Here is a 7,407-nt window from a genome sequence, read left to right as displayed (position 1 = left end):
ATAATATTTAATTATATCTTTTCACTTTCTATATGGACAAAGATTAGGCGAATCATCATGTCCTACTTTCAAAAGATTGCATTTATTAACCATTTGAATACCACAAAATGCAGGGTACTCTAGGAAACAGAAGACTATGGAAATAATTGTGGTATTAGTTAAGTGATTACTATGTGCCAAGCACTCTACTAAGCACTAGGACATAGAAGACAATCAGGTCCCACATGAAACTCACAGTCTGAATAGGAAGGAGAACAGGTATTGAATCCCCATTTTGCAGATGAAGGAACTGAGGGAGAGAGAAGTGAAGTGATTTGCCCAAGGTCATAAAGCAGGCATGTCATGGAACCAGGATTATGACCCAGGTCCTCTGGCTCCCAGCCTGGACTTTTTCCACTAGGTCACACTGCTTCTCAAAAATTGAAAGCAATAAACTGTTGACATTTGGGCATTAAGTTTCAGGGCTCTGTATTTCATATATGTATTAACATATTACGAATTATATTACAACTAATTTATGCAAGACAAGGTAAATGAGGAGATGGACATCTCTGGTCTACTAATTTCTACCTGGATGACTAGAATATATCGAAGCAACAGCCCAGTAGCTGAGAATAAAAGGAAAAGTATCCTTATGCTCCCTCTTCCACAACACCCCAGGAATTTTGTTAACTCACTGACAGATTTACCCCAATCTATAAGTAAAAATGGGCACCAAATGGAGGGTATTTGTCTCATCTCACTTCCAGATGCATCTTCTGATTCAGATGGGCAAAATCCAAAGGCAGTAGACAGATAGGTCTATTTCATTAAATCTGCATAGGTGAGTAAGAATTAAATCATGAAACCAAGGTGAGTGTGATCCTTTGAGTCCTTGTGGCACCTTTCTAAAGCACCCAGCTCTGCCACTTGTCAGCTGTGTGACCTTGGGCAAGTCACTTCACTTCTCTGTGACTCAGTTACCTCATCTGTAAAATGGGGATTAAGACTGTGAGCCTCACATAGGACAACCTGATTACCCTGTATCTACCCCAGCACTTAGACAGTGCTCTGTCTAAGCACATAGTAAGCGCTTAACAAATACCAACATGATGATAATGATTACATGTTCACTCAATCAATATTTATTGAGCACCTACTCTGTTTGGAGCATTGACTAAGTGCTTGGAAAACTGCAATAGAAGAAGATACAATCGCTGCCTACAACAATCTCCCAAATCTAGTAGAGGAGCGTTGATTGAATTAAACAGTGGTTACCTGCTTGTAAATGAAAATGCATTATAAATATTACATGAAGCATATGAGCATAGGCAGGGCAGGGGCCCCGTAGAAAAAAAAATCAAAAAACCTCAAATCACTTATATCCATAATAATAATGTTGGTATTTGTTAAGCGCTTACTATGTGCAGAGCACTGTTCTAAGCGCTGGGGTAGATACAGGGTAATCAGGTTGTCCCACATGAGGCTCACAGTTAATCCCCATTTTACAGATGAGGTAACTGAGGCACAGAGAAGTTAAGTGACTTGCCCACAGTCACACAGCTGACAAGTGGCAGAGCCGGGAGTCGAACTCATGACCTCTCACTCCAAAGCCCAGGCTCTTTCCACTGCTGCTTCCCCGGGTATCCATACGTATTTTTTAAACTGATCTACAAAATTCACAAGCACATTGCTACCCAATATGCAATAGGATTCTTTATATGAGGAGGTTGGCCTGGAAGTGAAATTACCTCAGGAGCCCCATTGCTCACACCCAATCGATCAGTTAAACAGTAGTATTTATTGAGCTCTTACACTTTTCAGAGCACTGTACTACGTGCCTGGGAGAGTACAGTATAGTTGCTAGATATCGTCCCTGCCCTCAAGAAGCTATAGTGGATTCCACTTTTCCAGGTTTTCACAGCCACAGAAAGGATAGTGAGAGGCCAAGGAAATAAAGTACTGGGCTCAAATCATTCACAGGGTAGAGGCAGAAAAAATGAGGGGACGAAGGAAGGGGACAATCAGGAAGGGTACAGTGTAGGGGACAACTAGGGTAGGCTTTTGTTGCCATGGAGAAAAATTGGGTGGCTCAATCAGGTCCTGAATTGAACTCTGTCTTTCTGTATTGCTGTCACTTAATAATAATAATAATGTTGGTATTTGTTAAGCGCTTACTATGTGCCGAGCACTGTTCTAAGCGCTGGGGTAGACATAGGGGAATCAGGTTGTCCCACGTGGGGCTCACAGTCTTAATCCCCATTTTACAGATGAGGGAACTGAGGCACAGAGAAGTTAAGTGACTTGCCCACAGTCACACAGCCGACAAGTGGCAGAGCTGGGATTCGAACTCATGAGCCCTGACTCCAAAGCCCGTGCTCTTTCCACTGAGCCACGCTGCTTCTCACTGAGCCACTCACTGAGCCACTTTACTTCTCTGTACCTCAGTTACCTCATCTGTAAAATGGGGATTAAGATGGCAAGCCCCACGTGGGACAACCTGATAACCTTGTATCTAACCCAGCGCTTCAAATAGTGCTTGGCATAGAGTAAGCACTTAACAAATACCATCATTATAATTATGGAAAAGCAGCGTGGCTTAGTGGAAAGAGCCCAAGCTTGGGAGTCAGAGGGTGTGGGTTCTAATTCTGACTCTGCCACTTCTCTGCTGTGTGACTTTGGGCAAGTCAATTAACTTCTCTATGCCTCAGTTAACTCATCTGTAAAATGAAGATTAATAATGTTGGTATCTGTTAAGTGCTTACTATGTGCGGAGCACTGTTCTAAGCGCTGGGGGAGATACAGGGTAATCAGGTTGTCCCACGTGAGGCTCACAGTTAATCCCCATTTTACAGTTGAGGGAACTGAGGCACAGAAAAGTTAAGTGACTTGCCCAAAGTCACACAGCTGCCAAGTGGCAGAGTTAGGTTTCGAACCCATGACCTCTGACTCTCAAGCCCGGGCTCTTTCCACTGAGCCACGCTGCTTCTCCTGGTTAAGATTAAGACTGTGAGCCCCACCTGAGACAACCTGATTACCTTTTATCTATACCAGAGCTTAGAACAGTGCTTGGTACATAGTAAGCACTTTAATACCATCATTTTATTTTTTATTTATGAACCCCAGCCCTGAGAACCCACACAAGGAATTGATTATAATAGTAATAATAATTGACATATTTGTTAAGTGCTTTCTGAGTTCCAGGGACTGTACTAAGCACTGGGGAAGATACAAGATAATCAGGTAAGACACAGTATGTAGGTGCTAGTGGCTTGCACAGCAACATTTGTATTCTGTCATCCTTACTAGTCACATTCCCATTGGGGCACAGTGTGTAACAAGCAGTGAGGCAGGCAAGGATGCTACACATTGCAAATTCCATGTGCAGTCTTCTGCCCACCAGAATGAGGATTAAAATCCAGGGCTCCTGATTCCCAGCACAAAAAACAGTGAAGAACCTGAGGCACTGAGGAACAACAGACTTGAAAAAGTATTGAATTAATGTAATGAGTCATATTTTCCTTTTTGTATTATTTCTTGGCCATCAATTTGTTTTATTAACAATAATAATGACATTCATTAAGCACTAACTATATGCCAAGTACTGGGGAAGATACAAGGAAATCAGATCAGACTCAGTCCCTGTCCTACAGTCTAAGAGGTGGGAAGGGCAAATATCTTATTCCCATTTTCCAGATGAGGAAATTGAGGCCCAGAAACGTTAAGCAACTTGTCCAAGGTCACACAGCAGGCCAGGAACAGAGCTGAGATCAGAACCCCAGTCTATTTACTCTCAGACCCAAGTTCTTTCCCCTAGGCTAGGCCATTCCCTGATAATTAGTTAAATTCATAGAGCACCTTGATTTTTCCAAAGCTGTTTCCCTTATTTCATCATCACAACATCCTTATGACATAAGGATTATTATCCCCAGAGTTTAGGGAAACTGAAGCATGGAAAACTTCCCCTTCATATCTGTCAATCCACTACTCTCCCCATTTTCAAAGCCCTATTAAAATTTCATCTCCTCGAGGAAGCCTTCCCTGACTAATCCCTTATTTCCTTAGTTCTACTCCCAAGCACTTATATATTTCCTTCCCATCCCCACCCTAGCCCCACCACCACACCACTTTTGTACATATCTTTATACTTGGCCACTTCCCCTACTTAATTTAGATTTTAAGCTCATTGTGGGCAGGGAATGTGTCTACTAACTTTGTTGTATTATTACACTCTCCCAAGCGCTTAGTACAGTGCTCTGCACACAGTAAGTATTCAGTAAATGCCATTGATTGATTGATTGATTGATTGATTAATCAGACCAGGAGGGAAGAGACAAACTAGAAATAGCAACAGGGGTACAAAGGTGACTATAGCCACTACCCAATATATAGTGTTAAGGTGCATACTATGGAAGGAACTGTTTAATAAACTGCAGTGGTTTCAATTACAACCGTCCACACAGTTCTTCATCCACTTTGAAGAGGTTGGACAAGTGACTTCTCATGGCCTTCCCAGACTGAGCTCCCCCCTTTACCCTCTGCTCCCCCTCCACCCTCTGCTCCTCCCCCTTCCCCCTTCACCTCCCCTCAGCTGAGCCCCCTTTCCCTGTGCTCCCCCTCCCTTCCCCACCCTCTGCTCCTCTCCCTCCCCCCTCCGCCTCCCCCCTCCCCCTCCCCTCAGCACTGTGCTCATTTATATATATATTATTTATTACCCTATTTATTTTGTTAATGAGGTGTGCATCCCCTTGATTCTATTTATCGTGATAATGTTGTCTTGCTTTTGTTTCGTTCTGTTTTTTTCTGCCGTCTGTTTCCCCCAATTAGACTGTGAGCCCGTCACTGGGCAGGGATTGTCTCTATCTGTTGCCGAATTGTACATTCCAAGCGCTTAGTACAGTGCTCTGCACATAGTAAGCGTTCAATAAATACTATTGAATGAATGAATGCTCCGAATTAGTTGTCTGCTCATCTCCCTAACGCTAACCAGAGTAATTGCAAATAACGTTCGAGAGTGTGGTTTCTTTCACCTTACATTTTGGATTTGTAATTGCAATTCAAAATGAATTTTTAAAATAAAGTTAGTTAAAAGACTTTCCAAGGTACTGAATCTACAATCCCCTCACTTATGCATAGAAAGCGAGTTTCTACAAATAAAGGGAACCTAATCAGTTAGAGATCTCTCTTCAAGTTATGCAAGGGAAGCCATCTGGAATCACTCGTAGGCTTCTCTTGCACTTTCACCCCCAGGATGGATCCTGAAGTGATTTCCTTGTCTGATGCACAATCTTACCCTCTAGGAAACAGAGATGAATTATTGTTCATTAGTAGTAGTAATAATGATAATAGTATTTGTTAACATTTCAATTAAAACGCTATATGTCCTTATGAGTCTCTCACCTGTCTCAACCTTAAAATACATATCTTGAAATACGGCGTACAGTTTCTGCCAAATCAACAACATTTGATAAGCACCAACAATTGCGAATTACTAGTTATTAATGTGACTGTTTTCCCCACAATACGGACAGAAAGCGCTCTCTTTCACTCTCTCTATTTCTTTTCCTCTCCTTCTCTGTCCCTCCTTCCCTCAGCCCCACCCCCTTTCCCCATTAACATGACAATACCTGAAGAAAGAATGAAATCCCTTCCCATTTGTTTAATTGGACTATTCTCCCAAACAAATGATAAGATTGGTAACTATGGGAACCCGGACTGTGTTGCTGAAGAATCAGAGCATTTCTAGGAAATGCTACTTTGGAGTTGGGAAGTGTATTTCCAGTCCTTTCCTCTCTTCCTGACTTCTTCCCCAGCCTCATTTCCACCCAGTATCCCGACACATTTAGGGAAGCGCTGAGGGATTTTTAAAAAGCAGTAATCCGATCGTCATATAATTTCACAAACACACATTTTTTTAATGCACACGCAGCTTATTTACCTGAAAGTAGGAGAGAGGCCTGAGCAGGGAACTAAGTCGGAAAGCTGAAGTTTAACCCAGATTTCCTGCCGCTTTCAGGTTCTCATTTTCACTGCGACTTCGGGACAAGAAGCGAGAACCTCTTCACAGATTCTTGGAGATTCTGTCCAATTCAAAGGGAATGTTGAATCGAACACATTAATTCAGTACCAGGGCTTACAAGACAGAGTGTTCTGCACACAGCAAACGCTCAAAAAATACCACTGATTGGTGGCTTGAATGGCTCAAAAGACTGATCTCTCACAAACAGAGGCAAAGGGGAATAGAAAGCAAAGGGAGGGCGATGATACTATGCAACTGTTATAGGAAAAAAATTCCCTGAGAAAGCAATTCCTAGAAAGATTCCCCGAATTCTGGAGATAAGCGAGGAAGATCGAATGGTTCCAGGGACCCAGAACAGAGCGTTTAGTACAGTGCTCTGCACACAGAAAGCGCTCTCTCATTCACCCCACATATCCAATCCGTCACCAAAACCTGCCGGTCTCACCTTCACAACATCGCCAAGACCCGCACTTTCCTCTCCATCCAAACCGCTACCTTGTTAGTACAATCACTCATCATATCCCGACTGGATGACTACATCAGCCTCCTCTCTGATCTCCCAACCTCCTGTCTCTCCCCACTTGAGTCTATACTTCACTCTGCCGCCCGGATTTTCTTTCTACCGAAACGCTCTGGGCATGTCACCCTCTCCTCAAAAATCTCCAGTGGCTGCCTATCAATCTTTGTATGAAGCAAAAACTCCTCCCTATTGGCTTCAAAGCTCTCCATCCCCTGGCCCCCTCCTACCTTCTCTCCTAGCCCGCACACTCTGCTCCTCTGCCACTCACCTCCCCACTGGACCTCGTTCTCGCCTGTCCCGCCGTCGACCCCTGGCCCACGTCCTAACTCTAGCCTGGAATGCCCTCCCTCCTCACATCCGCCAATCACACTTCCCCCTTTCAAACCCCTACTGAAAGCTCACCTCCTCCGAGAAGCCTTCCTAAACTGAAGGCTTTTCTTCTGCTCCTCCTCCCCTCCCCATCGCCCCTAATCCCTCCCTCTGCTCTACCCGACTCCCCGCCCCATCGCCTTGTGTATATATGTACATATTTATTATTCTATGTATTTTATTAATGATGTATATACCTATAATTTATTTTGTTAATGATGTATATATATCTATAATTCTATTTATTTATAATGATGCTATTGATGTCTGTCAACTTGTTTTGTTATCTGTCTCCTCCTTCTAGACTGTGAGCCCTTTGTTGGGTAGGGATTGTCTGTTGCCAAATTGTACTTTCCAGGAGTTTAGTGCAGTGCTCTGCACATGGTAAGAGTTCAATAAATATGATTGAATGAGTAAATACGATTGAATTAACAAACAAGGTGGATGGTTTCCGAGAAAGAATTAGAGAACCAAGGAGCTGGAAGGGAACTCGGGAAACCAACTGGTCCCGCCCCCTGCC

This window comes from Ornithorhynchus anatinus, chromosome X5 (assembly GCF_004115215.2).
Source record: "Ornithorhynchus anatinus isolate Pmale09 chromosome X5, mOrnAna1.pri.v4, whole genome shotgun sequence".
Lineage (NCBI taxonomy): Eukaryota > Metazoa > Chordata > Mammalia > Monotremata > Ornithorhynchidae > Ornithorhynchus > Ornithorhynchus anatinus.
This window is presented reverse-complemented; position numbering follows the sequence as displayed.